This window comes from Toxorhynchites rutilus, chromosome 2 (assembly GCF_029784135.1).
Source record: "Toxorhynchites rutilus septentrionalis strain SRP chromosome 2, ASM2978413v1, whole genome shotgun sequence".
Lineage (NCBI taxonomy): Eukaryota > Metazoa > Arthropoda > Insecta > Diptera > Culicidae > Toxorhynchites > Toxorhynchites rutilus.
This window is the reverse complement of record NC_073745.1, coordinates 102,317,139-102,338,628: the sequence shown is the minus strand read 5'-3', so window position 1 is coordinate 102,338,628 and position 21,490 is coordinate 102,317,139. Positions and strand designations below refer to the sequence as shown.

The 21,490-nt window shown below is 40.2% G+C and overlaps 1 protein-coding gene across 1 annotated transcript in view; it reads left to right on the top strand.

Annotated features, from left to right (window-relative positions):
• Positions 1-21,490, top strand: part of LOC129765197 (coatomer subunit beta') — a 314,457-nt gene that overhangs the window by 61,243 nt on the left and 231,724 nt on the right. The gene's annotated exons all lie outside the window — the stretch shown is intronic.

Sequence of the window (21,490 nt, the reverse complement as noted above, 5' to 3'; positions counted from 1 at the left end):
GGATCAAATAAACATTTGAAAATGCATATATTCAATTTAATGAGTACGACACAGCACCACTATACTTCAAACGTTGTTAACCTAAAAGGCCTTTCTAAAAAAAATATTTAAAAAATATCGAACCGGGACATGTTTTGAGCTATAATCTTTATTAATATAAATTAAATTATTCAGTAAGATTTTTGAACGGTGTATTCAAAATGTTTTTTTTAAACAGTTTCTTGGTTCTCCAACACCTGTCACATCTTATGCAAAAAAGTTGATTTCTCAAGATTGATTCTAAATACACTTCATAAAAAAATTTCAATTGTCATGTTTGGTTGGAATATGTTTGATTGAAATATGTGTTTTAATTTTTTTGAACTCCCCTCCATTCCAGAGAAGGGAGGAGTGTCAAACCACCATAGAAACGTGTATTGTCCCCTATAACCTCCATATACCGAAGTTGGTTCCATTTGCTTGATTAGTTCTTGAGTTTTGCAGAAACTTATGCTTCATCTGTATCGTAGAAACTCCCCCCCCCCTCTCCCCCTTAGAGAGAAGGGAGGAGCGTTGATTCACGATAGAAACCTCCAATTTGGTTCCATTTGCTTGATAGTTTCCAAGTTATGTCGAGTAGTGTCGAACCACTATAGAATCGGTCCCTAAAACCTCTATATGCTAAGTTCGATTCCATTTTCTTGATTAGTTCTCGAGTAATGCAGAAACTTATGCTTCATTTGTATGGCAGACCCCCTTACAGAGGGAGGAAGGGTGTCTACTCATCATAGAAACGTTTCTTGCCGCCTAAAACCTTCACATGCCAAATTTGGCTTCATTTGCTTGATTAGCTCTCGAGTTATGCAGAAATTTGTGTTTCATTGGTATGGCAGCCCCGCCTGAGTGAGGGGGGAGGAGTGTCTATTTACCATAGAAACGTTTCGTGCCCCTTAAAACCTTCATATGCTAAATTTGGCTTGATCTGCTCGATTAGTTTTCGAGTTATGCAGAATTTTTTTTTTCATTTGTATGACACGACTCACGAATCTATGCGACTTGTTGGTCTCTTCGTAATAATAATGGATCCTCATTCGGTTTCGAATCTCCACTTCAGAATCAGAATCCCACCATGGGTATCAACAACCATTAGTTGCGCTTCAGCCGGAGATTTACTCGAATTAAACATGAAAAAGAAAACATTCCGCAAACAACGCTATTCAAGAAATGTTTATTCTCGTTTTTTCTAGTACAAAATTGAAGCTGTTAATCGTAATGATGGCGAAATGTTTGGAAGTACCTGTCCTCACATTGTAACATCATTGATTAATGAAATCCGCCTAATGAAACGGCTCATGTTTTTGGATTCTTCTAATTCATTTTAAAAGTTCAGTTTTGTTAAACAGTTAAATCAAACTTATGTATCTCGGAGTATGAAAGTTGACAAATGGGCTTGGATCAATAACTTTTCATGGACTGGATATGATACATCCATAGGTGTTTATTGTAATCATACATATCGTTATGGAAACTTCAGCTTCGATATCCGTTCTTGTCGGGTTTTCCCACCGTGATAGATCTTCTGACTAGCACTGGAACTCTCGTCTGTTCGAACCTGTCATTCAAAATACAATCAAACAGTGTCGTATTGTCTCAAATTCTCAATTCAAATATTAACAGGAATAATGTAAGTAATATTACGCTGAGAAAGTGAAATTCCTCTACGGAACATAAGTTTCGTTTACGAAACATGATTTATCAATAAAATATGCTCAAACACTGAAGAAAACTTCTTTCCATGTTTCAATTGGAATGATATGATGGGCTGACAGTTTGTGAATTGCCGATTTGGACAGCAGCTACCATTGAAAATGGTTAATTTAAATACTTCGCAACTAAAATTTCATTTTGAACAGCCGATTGTCTATAAGTTGATATACTCGAAGGCGTGTGTTAACTTTTATCATAGCCTTTCATACTCGGGAAACTTACTTTATCCTTTTCTCGTACAGACCGGACCAGACGTATTTTCCCATGAAATACAGAAACATAAAATCTTAAACATTCCCATCGGCATTTCTCCGTAGAAGGTTTGGGCTGTTGTCGGCCTTTTTCGAAAAAAAAAGTTGAATCTGGCAGGTCTCCATTTCTAACCGAGAACTTTGGGACGGGCGAACTACCCCTCGTTTGTGTTCGCATCAGCCGGTCTAAACCCGCAAATGTACCGTTTTCGACTAAGCTAGAAAGGCACACAACGAGAGAGAGAGAGAGAGAGAGAGTGAGAGCGAGAAAATGGGGGGATATTATTTTATCATAACGTGCGCTCTTCTTGTTATTTTCGTCTCCGTCCACCCTCCATTCCGGTCGCTCGATATGTAGTGTTTTTGCGCTTCTTTGTTATTTGTTAAATTTTTCCAGCCAACGGGCAAGCTGGAATATTTTTTGATTAAAACCAGTCATGCGTATAAAATATCAACAAAAATTGTATGGGGCGTCCCGAGAGCATGTGCATGTGTGTGTTGTGCTGTGAAAGTTGGGCCATTTTTCTGGCTGAAAAGGAAAGGTTGGAACTGCAGGCGATGGTACCTTTCTCCACATTCAACATTATTTTTTATGCCATCGTGTTCCCTGCCAGTCTGCCACCAAGCAGTGTGGGTGCTGTTGTTTCTGATATTCCTACCGTTGGGGATATGGAAAGCAGTGGCAGTAGCTCATCAGCTTTTAACATGTTCCATCTGATTGTAGCCGAAAATAACTCTGGAACCGAAGCGAAACCAAAACCCGGCTGTGTAAGAGCATGTTGTGTTGCTTCTGCCGGCTACTGAGAGCTTGTTGGCATGATATAATGTGGAATGGTGTGATTTTGGTCCCCAGAAATAAATACGATGCTTGTTTCTGATATGGATAGAAGTACTTCTATATCATTCACAAACAATACAAAACTATATTCTAAACAAAAAATGAAAATAAAAAAAAATTATACAAAATCATTATAGAAATCTGCCACCGGTGAAAAAAAGTATGGGCTCAATTCAGGTGCTATACAATATTCATCTTCTTGGATAGCACTAACGTTTCCAGAGGAACTTTGCCTTCTCAACTTAGGTATTGCCTGCGTCATTTTTTAGTACTTAGTTGAATTTTCTATGCTGCATTGGCAAGCTTTAGAATACGCGTGATCACAGTGCAAGTCGGAAGAAATTTCTCTGACGAAAAATCCCCCGGCCAGAATCGGAATCGAACCGAACCCCTGGCATGATATTATGTGACGCTAACCACTCGGCCGTGAGAGCACAAGCTATACAATATTATACTACTATACAGGGTTTTCCATTTCGGGCTTCCGAAGGTATACAGCCCTGCGCTGACAACCGTTTAACATGGCTGTCAAACAAAGCGTCATATCGTTAGTTGAATGTCTGCCATTTTACAATATGGATCGTTTTAGCATCGCACAACGTGTTAATTTTGTTAAATTATACTATAAAAATGATGAAAAACCGGCAAATGTTTTTCGAGCATTACGGACGGATTTTGGTCGTCATGGATGGCCTACAGAGCACAAAATCGCTAATGTAGTGCGTAAATTCGAACAAACTGGAACGAACGTAGCGGATATTGTGAAATCTGTGCATCATCGTAATGTGCGTTCAGCCGAAAATATTGCTGCTGTTGCTGCCAGTGTGGAGGATGACCCGAATGTTTCGATTCCACGGCGTGCTCAGCAATTGGGCTTGTCAAACACATCATTGTGGCGAATTTTGCATTTGAACTTGCACCTACATCCATATAAAGTCCAATTGGTACAAAAATTAGAGCGTGGTGACCATAGAATGCGTCGGGCATACGTCGATTGGGTGAACGAACAACAGCAGCAAAATGCTGAATTTTCGCATCAAATTTTCTTCAGCGATGAGGCACATTTCGAGCTCGGTGGCTATGTGAACACCCAAAATTTCCGTATATGGGGCTCAGAAAATCCACACGTGATTGTTGAGAGGCCATTGCATCCGCCAAAAGTCACTGTTTGGTGCGCATTATGGTTTGGTGGAGTATTTCTTTGAAAATGAGGACGGCGAGACGGTAATTGTGAATGGTGAGCGCTATGGCCGCATGTTAACCGATTTTTTTTTGCCACAAATTGAAGATATGGATACGGATGACATGTGGTTTCAGCAGGACGGCGCCACGTGCCACACAACACGACCGAACATGGCCATATATTGGGAAAGACGAATACTAACTGAAAATTCAAGTTTACGTAATCGATAAGTTTTGGAGGTCTTCAAATAGGCCTTAAAAATGATCTAATGAAAATCACCTAGAAGGACTTGTAGTTTTTTCCATTTTTACACGTCTGAAATAGCTTCCGGCATTCGGAATGACAAATTCGGATCAAGTTTTAAAATCCGTTCTGCTGATTCGTCCATGATATCTGATTGCCCTTGCAAACGTAGTTAGTGGACATCTGTTAAAAAAGGAAGAAGGAGATAATCAAATTGTTTGCTTTCGGTGGAGTGTCCGTCTTACCTGACTTGATTAGTATTTTTTCATCAATATTTCTGGAATAAAAATGAGAAAACTCAACGCTGATTCGATAAACTGGTAGAAAAGTAATGGTAAAACACTTAGTAACGAAAAATACCCCAGAAAATTTACATCCATCTGCTTTTTGTGGATTACTTTTTTGTTTTTATTTACAATTTTAGCAGAAGACCAGCTTGGTGTACATAGTAAGTGTCAAAGGTGTACACTGTATTTCAAGTTTGTACATCATTAAAATTTAAAATAAAAATGTAATTGTAAATCTTTTCCGGCTCTCCCCTATATAGCATGCTACAATACGGTGAAATTCATATTTGATATTCTTCATTGATTTTGTGACGTGACAATGCTTTGTGGAGACTGTTTTTTCGCACAGTGTTTTACTTTGACATCGCTTACCATTCGGAAATTCGAAATTTGAAAAGAGTTTCGAGGAAATGTAACATACTATTTTTGAGATCATCCTATTTATATAACTACGAATTCAGTCTTATTTGAACTCTATTGTTATTGCCGCAACTATAGATTCCTTACAGCATTGTTAAACATTGTTATTCGCCCAGAAGCCTAATCAAAAGTTTATCTAAAGTAGGGCTCTACATATGTTTTATCGTCCAGCAAGAGACCTTTTAAATAGGTATCGTCTGTTCACAAACTCAGTTGTACAATCCTCAGTTTATCGATTTGAAAACTACAGCTAAACGATTGAGCTTCCATTCGAACAACCCATCAACAATAACATCCAAGGCAAATCGCTTCCTTAATGCAATTAGCAGAACAAGTGGATCCTATAGACTCAAGCCAGCATACATCAGAGAAATTTTATGTTTCCTTTCAACTTCAATGTCTCTGTCACGTCCCCTGAGGGGAGAGGAGAGTTTCGATGGATGCATTTGAATGTGCGATAAATTTCGCCTTCGGAATCGCTCAAACTCAGTGTGATCATACTGGTGAGGTTCTTTGTGCGAGCCGCTCTCTTTTCTCAAACAAATAAACCTTGTATCGCGTTTGTGGCGCAACTTTATGAATAACGACGACTGCTAAACCACAAAGATTGGTCCGTGCGTCGAGACATCAAGAAATCGGCAGACGACTGATGCCCCATCCTGGCGTTCTCATGACGCTCGGTATGAATTGATTTTATAGAAACTTTTTTCCCATCTCCCGGTTCATTCTTCCTCTGAATGAATGCCATGTCCTGTTTTTTTTCAACTTGGGGTATAGGGAAAAAAGAAAATTATACCGGTAAATAATAGCACAAAAGTGAGTTACGAGATTTCCCGCAGCGTGTATTTTTCCTTTCACTGGCTCTTTGATCGGCTAGGATATTTTTACTTCGGTTTTCGTTTGTGGAATGGTCCTTCACGAGACAAGAGTTGAGAAGAAAAGGGATCTTGTGGGGGTGGGTTGTCGTGGATTTGAAATAAGTGTTTCTTTGACCTTGTACAGGGATGCGTTTTTCCATTGCACGGACAGACGGCGTTTCTGCAATTAATTTCTTTTTAGTTGTTGCTCTCACCATTTATGGCATATGCGCGGGGAAAGTGTCTTCCGGTGTTGCACGTGGCATGAATTGTGTTCTTATGCTCTTAAATCATGATTTTATCACCTCGTACAAAAAACAACGCGATTGCAGATGAAATCTAGCTGGAAGAAAAGAGGAAAATCTGTTGTAGAAAATTTTTCCAGTAATAGGCAATGAAAGTGAAGGACTATTTCCTGTTGAAACTCAAACAAATCGTTTGTCTCTACCCAAATTTCATATATATTGCTATATATATTGCTATATTGCTTTGAATTCGACTTAGATAATATAATCTATTCAGGTGCGAAGATCGAGAATAAAAAAAAACAAGTAAGTCTAGCCGAGCGGTATGAACAACTAGGGCACTTGAGTTACTGGACAACAAAATGGTTGAAGGAATCAACATTTGTGCAAATTGTATGGGAGGGAAACAGAGCAGCATACACTTCAAATCAAAGAATTCACACACACGTGTATGGGAGAGTGGAAGATACAACCTTCGTTTGGTTTTAGTATTTCGTATGTTTCATAGTTTTTAGTATAAGCTTTAAATAAACTAGTGAAATATGAGGCTATGGCAGTAGCACACACTTCTGTCAGAAGATTTCACGACTAGGACGTTACAATGACGCAGATTAGATATCAGTCAGGATATGCAGGATTTTTGCAAGTTGAAAGGAATTTAGTTAAATAATACTGTGCCATATACACCACAACAGAATTGCCTAAATAAAAGCTTGGACGAGATTTTTATGAATGGAATAGGATCAATGCTCCATGGAAATAAAGTGTTGGAGAAGGCGCGAACTTTTCAAGCCATGAGCAGGAATTACTACATGGGCTGAAAAGTCCCGGGATTTTTAATGAAATCAATCATTTTTGGGGCAAAGCTGTTTTTATTCCTCAACATAGTTTCCTTCGAGGGCAATACACTTGGTATAGCGAGTTTCCAACATCTGGATTTCTGTTCTGTAGTACGAAACGTCTAAGACTTCGAAATATACCTCAGTCCGTTGGCAATTAAGCCACAATACAGTTGTCATCACACTTTATTCCTTCGTGTGGTAATGGAACCATGTTTCATCCATTGTCACAAAACGTCAAAAGAAGTCCACTCGATTACGTTTCAACAACGCCAAACCGGTTGCGCCGCTGTTTTGGTCGACGGTCAGCAAACGCGGATAACTTTTTCATGTCCAAAATGTCGTGCAAAATGTATTCCACTCGTTCTTTTGAAATGCCTAAGGCCTCAGCTAACTCGCGTAACTTCACTTTACGATCGTTTAAAACGAGTCGGTGCATTTATTTTACGATTTCTGGATTCGTAGCTTCTTTTTGGCCTTCCAGAGCGAGGTGCATCTGCGGTGCTTGTACGGCTCATTTTAAATTCACTAAACCACCCAGGGTTGCCACATTTAAATCTGTAAAATTTTCTGAAAAAATCTGTACATCTGTATTTTTAGCAAAAATAAACTGTATAAAAAATCTGTATCGGAAGTTAGAGGAAAAAAATGAAAATGAAAGTTTATTTTCACTTCGAACTTATTTTTCTTATTTATGGGTTGTTAAAGTCGTGTCAATATAACAAAATAAATCATAGAAATGTTTTTCACCTCTAAATTGTACGATGTTTTTACATGGTTTTGTTGCACTTTGCTTTCAAATTTTCCTTCAACTTCATCTTTGGCGATCCTTCTTGTGCCGATACATGGTTCCTCGCTCTCAAAATAAAGTCCATAATTGTATGAACCAACCGATTTCCGAACTTTGTTGGCACTGTAAAGCAAAAATATTCGCTCAACACTTGCCGTTGAATATCATCAAATGTCTTTTTTTTTCAGTACATTTATTTGTAAGGCATAAGCTTTGGGGAGCCGCAAAAAAATCTCTTACAAACGACCTTAGCAATGGATACAAAAATTTCCCATCACGCTATTTGATATCTAACAGCTGGGACCAAGTTATATCCGAGTCACTCAATTTTCGCCCCATGGAATTATTATTTATATTCGACTTGAGAAGCCTAAATTCGTAACCCAAGCCTTTTCTATTACCAGTTTCAACGAATTGAGGAAATTGTAGCATCAAATCATTAAGGTTTGGTAGCTTCACGAAATTTTGAGGGTTTCTCAAGGCTGCAACTATGTTTCGCCAGTTCAATATAAAAGTCACGACAAATCAATTTAAAGATCAACTTCCTAGCTGGACATTATTGATGAGCGGTAGAACAAAGTTCAGGAACAGTATAATCGGTTTAGTCATAGGGTCGTTTAAATGAGTCAATATGCGGTTGGCAAATTTATTATGTTCATACATAGGGGAACCCGGGGCAAGAGTGCCACCTTAAGCTAATACGCGTTTTCGAATGCTCTTTTCTTATATTTTTTTAAATTTTTTTTTGCTGGTTTGTTCTTTTCTACTCTTATTTAGGTGTAGCTATGATCAAATTGTTCAAAAGTTATGTGTACTATGAAAATGTTTCATTTACAAAAATGACCCAGCCCATAAAATAACTGCATATTTAGGGTGTGACTCACGAGTTACTCCTCCTGTTGTTTAGAATACACACTTTTAAAACGGCCTAACTTCTGCACATATTTGGCCAATGTTCTTCTGGGCAAACTATATTCCTCCGCAGCTCGTCTCCATGATTTACAGAATATACGGCAACAACCATAGTTTCCATCTGCCACTGGATTTGGAACGAAATTCGTTCATATTTACAAACCATGACCACAACAAACACAACCACGATTACACTGTTTGCGTTTGACAGATCGAATTCGAGGTTACGACTAAAGGGTGTGTCACATCAAATTGCATCACGGGAAAAACGCTGTAGAAATTAAGTTTTTAGGAATTATATCTTCAGCTTTCGCTTATAATCAGATAAGAGTGTATAGATCACGTTGGCCATGCTTCACTGTCAATTTTTCGTAAATTTGGAAAAATGTCGTCGAACGAAAAAGAGCGTTGTGAATTAATCCTGTGCACTCATTTTGAGAATCCGGAGTTGTCACATCGGGACATCGGTAAGATGCTGGGAATCGTCCAATCCACGGTCAGCAGAGTACTAAAACGATACTTCGAGAACCTAACCATCGACCGGAAGGTGAAGAACGGCAAAAATGGATGCTCCGTCAGTGAAAAAGATCACAAGCGCGTAGTTAAGCAGTTTAGACGTGATCCGAGAAGTTCGGTCCGGGATGTCGCCAATAAGCTGAATTTGTCAAGTTCATTCGTCCAGCGGACCAAGCAGCGGGAGGGCCTGCGTACATACAAGGTTCAGAAGGCTCCTAACCGCGACGAAAGGCAAAACATGGTGGGGAAGACGCGAGCCCGGAAGCTGTACACCGAAATGCTGACGAAGCTGCATTGCCTGGTAATGGACGACGAAACCTACGTCAAAGCGGACTTTCGTCAGCTGCCGGGCCTGTTGTTCTTCTCCGCAGAGGACAAATTCAGCGTTCCGGAGGAGATTCGCAAGCAGAAACTATCCAAGTTTGCCAAAAAGTACATGGTGTGGCAAGCGATCTGCTCTTGCGGAAAGCGGAGCGCCCCCTTCGTGATGACCGGCACGGTAAACGGGCAGGTTTACCTTAAGGAGTGCCTACAGAAGCGCTTACTACCACTATTGAAGCAGCACGAGGGCCCGACCATCTTCTGGCCGGATCTCGCTTCGTGCCACTATTCAAAGGACGTGTTGGAGTGGTACGAAGCCAACGGGGTCACCTTCGTGCCAAAGGAAATGAACCCGCCCAACGCGCCGGAGCTTCGCCCAATAGAGAAATATTGGGCGATTATGAAGCAGACCTTCCGGAAGAACCCAAAAGTTGTCAAATCGGAGGCGGACTTGAAGAGAAAATGGATTTCTGTTCAAAAAAAACTACAACCTGACGTTGTACAGAACCTTATGGACGGGGTAAAGAGGAAGGTGCGAGCATACGGGCTTGGGCTCGAAGTATGAATAAAAAGAAAATGCCAAAAGTTGTTTAATAGTTTTTATTTTACTGTCTAAAATTTTCAAAAGGATCGGTCTACTGGGCGAATTTCTACAGCGTTTTTTCCGTGATGCAATTTGATGTGACACACCCTTTATGGCATTTTTACCCCGGTAATAATGGCTCCTTTTGCCCCGGAATTTGAGAGATAACAAATTTATTTTTTATTGAAATAAATGCGTACGATTTTAATTATTTCATACAGTAAGTTGAAGAAAAATGATCTATTTGTATTTATAGGTGGAGTCATGTAAACATATAGAAACTGAGGGTATTTCGTTAATTTGCGCCTGTGCGTTCTTATATAGATTGCAGTAGTAAGAAGCTCAGTTAGTATTTATCTGTTTTCCAATAAAAAATATTTAAGGTTCTGGCTGATAATATGTGAGATATATGCAGTATCTGTATAAAACAAAGTTCTGTAGTTAAATAATTGTAAAAGATGGAAATAGGCAAAATAATCAGATGGGCACTCTTGCCCCGTATGGCACTCTTGCTCCGGGTTTCCCTATTTCAAGAATTCCAGATGCATTCGTATCGATCCCAAGTATAGAGATCCTATTAAAACACTTGGTTTATATTCAATATAATTATTTATATTCCGACTTCGTTTTCGGCACAACCGTTCGCTTACAGTCACTTTTTTTCTGCCCGCTAATCTATCTCGCCTGCATGCTTCCCTCTCGCTAACTGTCATCCATGCTTCCCCGCCTGAATCAAGGATCGTCCAATTATTCAAGGTACGTCAATAGGCAAAACCCTACATCCCTACTCTTCCTACAATTGAAAACAAACATAATTGCACTCTCAATATCTTATAAAATCTTTTAGTCGACTGGAGTCGATCCGAGGTCTTCTAGACATCGCGATTGAGCTTTCCCTTTGATGAAGTATTTCCGAATGAACTGTGATCCCTTCAGGATCCACAGTCTCGGGTGAGTCTTGTTGGCCATCAGCATTCTGATTCAAATGGCTTTCCTGATTCGAGTATAACGGTTTCAAGTGTGCAGTGCTTCTCCGAAATTCCTTTCCAGATGACGATGATTTTATAATGACTTCTGCGCCTTGCTTTTTGATTACACTGAATTCTTCAGGTGAAAAGTTTGACTGCAATTTGTTGTTTTTCTTCATTCGCTTCGTTACCACCCGATCTCCAACTTCAATAGTGCATGGCTCTGCTTTCCGTCGCTTATCGGCGTATAATTTTCCTTTCTCCTTTTCAATCGCGTCCCTTTCTCTCATCTCTCCATCGTCATATGTGTGAATAGGCACATTTGGCAACTTCGTTCGCATTTTACGTTCAAACATTAAATCCGCTGGCGCCTTCCCAGTATTTGAATGATTCGAAGAGTGGTAAACTAATAAGTACTGTCGAAGATCCTTCCGCCAATCTTGTCCCAGTTCCTGCGCTATGCGTAATCGTTTTAAAATGGATCGATTCTGCCGTTCAACCTCTCCGTTCATCTGCGGCCAATACGGAATAGTACTTTCTAGGTGCACGCCATATTCATCACAGAAGCCTTTGAACTCCTCTGAAGCAAACTGAGGGCCATTATCCGCACGTAGGGATTCAGGCACTCCATAACGTGAGAAAATGGTTAAAAGTTCCTTAATAGTTGATGTTGATGTTATTTCGTTCAGTTCGACAACCTCCATAAATCGGCTATAGTAGTCGATACACACTAATAAATTTTCGCCATCCGGAAGAGGACCTAAAAAGTCTATAGCGATTTGCTCCCACGGTCGTGAAGGAAGTGTCTTTCTGATCATTGGCTCCGGATTATTGGGAGCAGAAACCAATACACAACCCCGACATGTCTTCACGTATTTTTCGACGTCCTGATCCATCTTTGGCCACCACACGTTAGTACGCAAATAACTTTTCATAATCCGGATACCCGGATGCCCCTCGTGTGCAATCTATAAGACCCGTTTTCGGAGACATTCGGGAATAACAATACGGTCCATTCTCAGCAAAACATCATCTAATCGACAAAGCTCTTTCGATATCATTTTGAAAGGCAAAGGAATGTCTTCCTCTGTCCCTGACTCAAGAGCGCCAATTACCTGTTGTATTTCGGCATCGTCTCGACTAGCGCGTTCTATTTCGTTCCACTTCAAAGCCATTGTTGTTGCTGAACAGGATACAATTTCTCTCACTGTCAGTTCTTCTGCTTCATCAAAAGGTTGGGATACCAGTGTGGAAAGTCGAGACAGAACATCCGCTATGTTAGACTGCCCTGAAATATGAGTTATTTTGTACTGGAAACTCTGTAGCCTTAGTACCCATCTCTCGATACGAGCGCATGGCCGAGCTGTTGGACCAAATAAGAAAGTCAATGCTTTACAGTCTGTGAGAAGGTTGAATTCACGGCCGATCAAATACACTTGGAACTTTTCAACGCTCCAGACCATTGCCAGCACTTCCTTCTCCGTTTGGCAATACCTCTTCTCGGTGTCCGTTAAGGATTTAGATGAAAAACTGATTATTCTAGATATTTCTTCGCTATTCGTTTGGATAAGAACTGCTCCTAAAGCAAACGGACTTGCATCTGCCAAGACCGAAGTTTTATCATTTAGTTTGTAAAACCCAAGGCATCCAGCACTCGCAATGCTCTCTTTAATTGTCCGAAATGCTGCCTCTTCGGGTTCCTAGCAACGAAATTTAACTCCCTTCTGCGTTAACTTCCTCAAAGGAACGTCAACGGCCGCTAGGTTAGGGATGAACTTACCCATATAATTAGCGAGCAACTGCGCACCTCGCTTTCATTTGTAGGAGGACGGAACGTAATCACGGCATTTCGTTTTTCATCAGAAGGCCTAATTCCACCAGAATTTATCTTATATCCAAGAAAATCAAACTCCGTGACGCGTATCTTGCATTTTTCCCAATTGAGGACTAAAGTCTTGTCCAGTTAGAATCCGTACGGAAGAAATCATTTATATCTCGGAGATAGAATGACATACAAAAAAGAGTGATCAACCAAAAGAAAGATATATTCTTGCACTTTTACAAAAAAATGTCCTTAAAATTATTTTTCTTCATTTCTGATGAAACTTCTCACTTTTCTGGTGATTCCTCCCATCAAACGTTGCACAGCGGCAGTGTCGACCTCTGTGGCCAGTTTTTTCCAGAATCTGGTCATCCCTGCAGCGTCCCGAGCCATTTTTCCGGTCTTCTTTAGCTTCCGCTTCATAATCGCCCAATATTTTTCAATTGGGCGGAATTGGGGGCAGTTTGGTGGGTTGAACTCCTTCTCGATAAAATCCACCCCGTTGTCGCGGTACCACTGGAGAACCTCCCGGCTATAGTGGCAACTCGCTAAGTCAGGCCAAAACTTAACGGGACCATTGTGTGCCTTTATGAAAGGCAACACACGCTCCTTCAGGCACTCTTCCTTGTACAATTTCGAATCCATGGTCTTTGTAGTGATGAAAACCGGCGTCTTCGCACCACAGGTGCATATACCCTGCCAGATCATCATCTTCTTGGCAAATTTGTCCATGAACATGAACTTGAATTTGGCGGGGACATCGCCTCGTGCCGTGGAAAGATAAAATTTTTGTCCCGGAAGTTGGCCGAAGTCCATTTTTACATAAGTTTCGTCATCCTGGAGCAGGCATCCATGGTACTTCGTTAGTACCTGATAATACAACTTACGAGCGCGAGTTTTCGTCACTAGACTCTGCTTCATCGTCCTATTTGGTTGCTTGATTGCTTTGTAGGAATGAAGTCCAGCTCGGTGAATGATTCGTCGAACGGTACTACGAGCGGCACCGTATTTCTGAGCGATATCATGTTCGGACAGTCCAGGGTTTGCTCTGACGGTTCTCAACACCTTCCAATTCAGCTGACGATCGTAGGTTCCGCTTCGACGCTTCTTTTGAACCGCCCGGTCCACGCTGTTCCGCTCGCGGAATCGTCTGAGCACATCACATACGGTAGTTTTAGCGATATCCAACTGTTTCGCGATCTTCGCACCCGACCACGTTGGATTGTCAACGTGGGTGTGCAAGATTAATTTTCTTCTTCTGTCTTCCATGTGGAATAACTCCGGACTTACGGCACGAAAAAATTTGAAACTTTTACCACCAGAAGAGAAAACATTTGTAAACAAACCGCTGTAAAAACTTTCTTGCAGCGGCCACTGACTGTGCCGCTGTAAAATGTGCAACGCGTACGGATTCTAACTGGACAAGACTTTACTCCCCGGTCTTTAAGTTTCTTTGGAAAAGTATATTGAAAAAGAAGACAAAAAAAAAGAAAAGTAAACCCATCTTTGATTATTTATTAACACCGTATAATAAAATTGTCTCAAAAATTTACCTCGTTCAATCGTTTGTCGTGCTCCTCTAAAGTCCTGCCTTCAACTCCTACGTCATCTAAGTACCAATATGCGCCAGCACAATCCAGTAGAATCTCGTCCATCGTACGTTGGAAAATTTCTGGCGCAGATCGGGAGTCGTTTGAACCTGTATAAACCTCGATGCGTGATAAAGACTGTGGCATCTCGGATTGTTCCTGTAACTCCAGTTGAAAGAAAGCATCCTTCACATCCAGTACACTCCAAATATTTCCTTTCCCAATCTTAGTAAGCACATCGTCAATCACTGGCATCTGGTGCCGATCACGAATTACTGCTTGATTAGCTCGCCGCAGATCCACGCACAAGCGAATTTGTCCGTTGGCCTTATTTGCAACCACCAGAGCAGAAACCCACGACACCGGTCCACGTTTAACTTCGATTATGTCTCGTGCCAACAACTCATCTAATTTTTCGTTTACGGCTTTCTCTGATGGGATTGGTACTCGTCGTAGTGGCTGGTAAACTGGCGTTACCGTTGGATTCATCTGGATGCGCACCTGAATACCCGTTATTGTGGGAACGGCTTTAACTGTTCATGATTGTTAATCTGGTTAATTTCAAGACCTATCTTCAAAATTCCAAGTCGCTTAGAGGTAAGATCTCCCAGCAAATTACGTTGTCCTTTCTCGGTCACGATGAATTCTGCCTCTGTCGAACGTTTGCCGGTTTCTACCACAGCTTTGAATGTCCCCAAGATACGCAAGGGCTCATTGCATCCGTATGCTTTGAGAACTTTGTTGCTACCTTTCGTACAGTTTGATAAAGTTACTTGCTGCGCTTTCAACATCTCCCATGTATTCACTGTGATTAAATCTACTTCAGATCCAGAGTCAATAAACACTTCTGCCGGAATTCCTCCTATCTTACAGTCGAAAGCATTTGTATCGTTTCCTGCATAGAAGGTGTAACATACTTTTTTCTCCGTTTCATTCGGTAATAGTGGGGAACTCATCTTCTGCACAACATTATTATCATCAACTGCATGCACTTTTCTGGTATACTGTGTGACTTTGGCCTGAGAATCATATGACCGTTTGCGACAAACTTTCTTCAAGTGACCGGATTTCTGGCATCTACGGCAAGATTTTCCCCTCGCTGGACAAAATGGAGCCTTAGACATGTGACCGTACTGACTACAGGCGAAACATATTCTATGGGTATCCGCTTCATTTTGCTCCAAAGATCTTCCTTGTCCTGCTTACGTTCTATTCGCGTTTTCAATCCTAAACGAGAATCTGTCTTCTGGATTTTGCAGATCTCAGTGTGACTATTTTCATTGCTACCTTTCAGCTCTTTTTCCTGCAAGCGAACGCTTTCCAACGATTCCCTGAGAGATTCGATCTCCGATAGTGATTGATCCTTTTCCAAAATGTTTCTACGCAGTTCCTGAGAGTTGCATCCTTCTACAATAACATCAACGAGCATTATTTCCTCGATGACGTTTCTGATTTCATTCGTGTATTTTTCAAATCCGCAGTCAGCCAACTGTTGACGCAACCGAAGCAAAAAGTGCGAAAATCTTTCATTGGATCCCTGCTTCATCATGCGCAACTTGTGTCGCTCTAAATCGTTTTGATTACGAGGTTTGAAATACAAATCCAACCGTTCTACAGCGATGTCATAAAAAGGCTTCTATAACAGCACTAACGGAAAATCTTCAGTCCCATCAAGGCTCCTGAAGACTTTCTGCAACTGGGGACCACCCAAATGCAACATCTTAGAAAGTTTTATCTTTTGATCCGTTATTTGACTCGATTCAAAATACCACTCGAGAGCACCTCTCCACTCTTGCCATTCCTTCGCAAGTCGCCCACCTTCAATCTGCTCGCATTTAAACATCGGTACAGCACGGCTTTCATCCATCTGAAACCACAATTTTGAACAAAAATTTGCTAGTTAGCGTATTATGATTTCGATTTTTCATGTTCGTGAACTATCAATCATATTCAATTTTATCAGACACCCTGTTTGTATTTACCACCAAGACCCACTAGCACTTGGTAACTCACACCGGGCACTCTGCCTCGGCTCCATAGTACAATATTCAACCAGACTTCCTGTCCGTAATCATTATACTATGATTTTCATCGTTGAACGAAGTAATTTCGTTTGTACTGAAACCATTATTTATCAAACGCAATGCATAATTTACCTTGCTGGTACTCCCAATCTCGTCACCAGGTATAGAGATCTGATTAAAACACTTGGTTTATATTCAATATAATTATTTATATTCCGACTTCGTTTTCGGCACAACCGTTCGCTTACAGTCACTTCTTTTTCTGCCCGCTAATCTATCTCGCCCGCATGCTTCCCTCTCGCTAACTGTCATTCATGCTTCCCCGCCTGAATCAAACTTCGTCCAATTATTCAAGGTACGTCAATAGGCAAAACCCTTCACCAAGTGCGCTAAGATCGCATCAGAAAGAAGACAATGTTGTGTGGTTTCTGTGATCAGCGAGGTGTAATCTGGTGAGACCTTCTGGAAACCGGTGAAACTCACTTGAAATCCCAGTCAACCGGCCTGAGAAAACGGTTGATATACTCAATTGGGATTGACTACTGCATACGGGTTATTCACCAGGCTTGGCCTTCCATCGATGGAACTTTAACTAGCCGAGCAACAATTCTAATCTTGCGATAAAATTGTATAAAAATGGTTCGGAAAGATTTTTGTGATAGTGAGGCATTCATAAATAGACTGGCAGATGGGAAGATGCGAAGAACAACAGGCCACCTTCAAGCTAGGAAGCTTCTGTGTTTACAAAAACATTTCGTTCCACTTGTCGGAGTTTACTACACTGAGAGAAATAATTAGTAAATATAACGAATTTTTTGGTAAATACTACCAATCTATAGTCATTTTCGACCGTACTAATAAACACATATGTCAAGCAGAACCATGATTCGGAAGCCCAATATCGACTACATTTTCTCGCCGAAAATGCACGTATCAGAATTATATCCTTATTATACCTCCGTATTGCCTTATGGTAACAATGAAAATGGTTAATATGCGCTTTTCTCACCCGTTTTCAGATATGACAATATCCAAGCTTACTAATGTTATCGAGTAAAATATACTAATCTCTGGTAGTGATGTGAGTTTGTTGACAATATGTACAAAAAATTTGTACATTCTACTAATTTTGCATTACCAAATGTATTTGGTAGTTTTCGACCGAGGATTTTTCTAGGTGTAGCTTCAACTGAGATTGTTAATTTTGCAAGATAAGTAGAGAGTGAGATATAACGAGGAACCCGAGAAACTAGTACTAGAGAACTCATTACCGTGAAAGTTTGGATCTTCTAAACACACAACTAAACTCATCATGAAAACCCTTCACCACCGGTTGGGAAAATAATTACCAGCACAACAAAGAGGAATCCATTTCCAACCTCAAATCAGTCCGACTGTCGTCGGTTTTACACATTTTTTCCCATTTGCCGGTGTAAATTGAAATCAATCCTTCTCCCAACCCGTTGCCAATTTGAGCTGGCGAATGATTCACGTTCGCAAAAGGACGGCGAGTCATTAACCAGAACCCGGAACTGTGAACTTTTGTCACTGGGGCATGGGATGATTATCATTATGTAGTGGAGTCTCGGCTTTCATTGGTGCGTTCCAGCGGTTTGAGAGTGGCAGTACAGGAAAAAGTTATAATTCACATCAAGTGCTGAATACACCAGAATACAACGCTACAACACAGGACTAGATTTTGTTCATTTTAATACGTGTGTTGTGTTGCCTATAATTTGCTGCTTGTTTCTCGTTTCGGCTGAGCTCATCTCGAATGCAGCCCCAACCGACGGAGTGATGGGAAAATAGATCCCGCCACTGTTACTCCTTTCGTTGGCTTTGTGCACGAATGATGTCGCAAATGAGCCTTTTCCACGGCAGTAACAATTATAAATTACAAACATCAATGCTGATGTGAAACCTGTTGTTTTCGGTGTAGCGTGTGACGAAGCCCCCGTTTCCATCTCGAAATATTATAATTAGAATCTGGTACCAACAACGAGCCATCGGAGTTGTGATAAAGGCGGATATTGGTCACCCAAGCCGTGTGCAAATGCACTGCCAACGGCTGCGGGCAAAAAAAACAGAAACTCATTTCCGAGAATGTGCAATTTTTTAATCCGCTCAGGGAAAATTGAGCCCTGTTCCCCATTTTGTTCGTATCATTGTTGTTGTTTCTGTTTTCTTTTTTTCAAAAAAAAACTCTCGGAACCCACTAACAGGAGGAAAAATCAACAGTTATAATTTGCAGAATGGAACATGTTTAAACGGGGGAAAAATGTGCATTCCAATTTCTCGCTACATATGCTATTGTAATCTGAATGCTGTAATACATCCTTCAACGTCATTTTTTATAAGAAGAATAATATCTATCGGTGTTTCGAAAATAAGTTATTAAACTGAAGGTTTTTAGGTGACACCTGACGGTTCCATTTGAAAGATGAACATTTTTCCTTGCCTGCTGCAAGTAACTGAACGAAGTTGATTTCATTGAGAATGCGACAAACACATTTGTCTTTGTTAACATTTTTATCAAATATGCGAAAGAATTAGAGGACAAAAAAAAATTGTAAATAAATCTAAATACTATGGACCTCAGTGTATTTCGTCTGAAAAGAGATTCTGTAATCTAGAATCAAGAATCTGTCATCGTTCTGACTAATTGAGAAAACGATATTAGAACGAACGTAAGAGGTTTGGGTCAATTTTTCTTAGTGTTTAAAACATAATTTCGGAAATAAATTCTCGTAATTACTAAGCCTCTTTTCGTAACATATATTATGAAAAGGGGCTCCAGTAATGAAACAGTTCGCTTGCAACAAACTGTGTAAATTGAACGAGCTTTTGTTATTCTTACCAACTCAAGTTACATTCTAGAAACTCGCAGAAATCGCGCTTATTATATTTTTACGCTCACTTCATAAAATCGAGTTTTTATTCGCTGTCAAGTGCTCTGCCTTCGCAAGAAAAAAAAACCAAACGGAGAAAAAGTGCACAATGTTCACATATTCATAGAGCAAGCAAAGTGCTCTTTTACAATTTTTATGAAGACCATAATTCTCATTACTTTAATGGTGAACGCACATACACACACACTCACTCACACCTTCATCCAACCAGAGGGCTGCATTCGTTCGTTCTGGAAATGGAAACATTTCTTCTCCACTTCCGTCTCGTCGTTCCACAAACACCCCCGCCCCGCGAACACCATCCACAAAAACCATATCATAATGAATAGCAAAAGGAGAAAATGAATACATTTGCTTTTCACGATTTTTTTTTACTCGTCATACCCATCAACAACAATCTACTCCGGGAGTCCTCTCGAGGCGCAAATACCGAAAGTGGAAGCGCCCACTACTAATGGGGACGCATGGCTGATTTGCACGTGAGAATTTACAGTCGTGTTCATCATCCTGTCAGCCCCCAAACACACACACACACATACGCACTCACGTGTGCAAAAAGCATGTAGCAATAGGACCTTTCGCAAGTGTACCCTCCGAAAAAAGCAAGCTTTCTGTTCTAAGTGAATATTTTAATTGCTAGTAATTATTTACAGGTCCATATACCCCGTATTAATGCCTGTGCCGCCGGGTGTTGGCATAAATCAGAGCAAATGTGAACCGAACCCGGGTTGGATCCGTCCGGGCGGCAGATCTAGATTAATAGGTTACAATTTAAATCAATTATTTGCGTACGGACGGAGCAATAGATCTTACTGCTTGCCCGGCTCGCCAGTCTGGACGGTGTTGAGTGTTGTTTTATCGCCGGATGTATCGTCCAACGAATAATTGTCCTTTGGGGAGTTTGGAGTTTGCAATTGATTCCGGTGCATAGAATTAAGCATTCGTGGATTTTTCGTTATTTTCAGATGCTGCTAATCAATCGATGGCATGAATGGATGACATGGCTTGGAAATAAAAAAAGGGAAAAGAATTTTTACATTTTTTTCGTGTGGCAAATCGTTGAAAATGTTATAGAACCGAGCATACACAGTGTGTCAACCTGGCCATAGAACTCAAACCATACCAAACTATTGTCTATAAGCCTGGTCAAACGAATACCTCAGAACCTTGAAGCATTTGATGGCCAGAATCCGCCGAATTCAAACCAAATATCACAATCCAGAAAGTTGACCTCTTCAACATGATGATGCAGCAAGTCACAAGTCGGTGATCATTTTGATTTAATTAGGCACCCTATGACTCTTTTCACAAAAATTAAAGCAAATTTGAAAACATCATTTTGATGACCATTCGAACAAATTCAACCAAAGCGTTGAACCCAATTTCTCTAAAATTTAGAGCATTCATTTGAATCGTAAAAAATAATAAAATTAACCAATAGCCGAACTACTAATTTAAAAGTTCATTTTCACTACCACTACCCGATATTAAATTTATGCTCTATGTATTCGTGGTATATTACATTGAAAGCGGTCGAGAGTTGTATAAAAACTTTCCTCGCTCTGGTCGGAGATCACCAGGGATGCCAACCTTCCTGATTTTTCAGGATTTCCCAGACTTTTTGGCGCGCTCCCTGATATCCTGACAAACACTCAATTTTCCCTGATTTTTATAAAATGATCCTGATTTTTCCTGATTTTTTACTTTTTGCTAAATCAGAAAAAAATCCATATAAATATACCAGGAGTTTTGGTGGTTGTGTATGAGAACTGTCATAATAGTCTACATTAAAAAATTTTCCGGTCCGCGTTTATATAATGCTTACTCTTTCTTTCGATTACACTCTATCTGTTCGCATTTTCGAATGTACAGTGTCGACATTTTTGAAATTTTGAAGTTAACGTGAAAGAAATATAATCTATAAGAATCATATGCCTGAGGGTCCTCGTAATTCAATCTCAATAAAACGAAGATTAGAAACAGAATAGGAACGGAAACGATGAAAGGAATATTAGCGACCAAAAAATATGTACAGTTAAATAAAAACGATACAGGTTTCATTACATTTTCGCTGCAAATAACATCCAAGTATAACAATCGATGTACAAGAATTTTAGAAGTAAGAACATGTAGGCATCTTTTTTTAT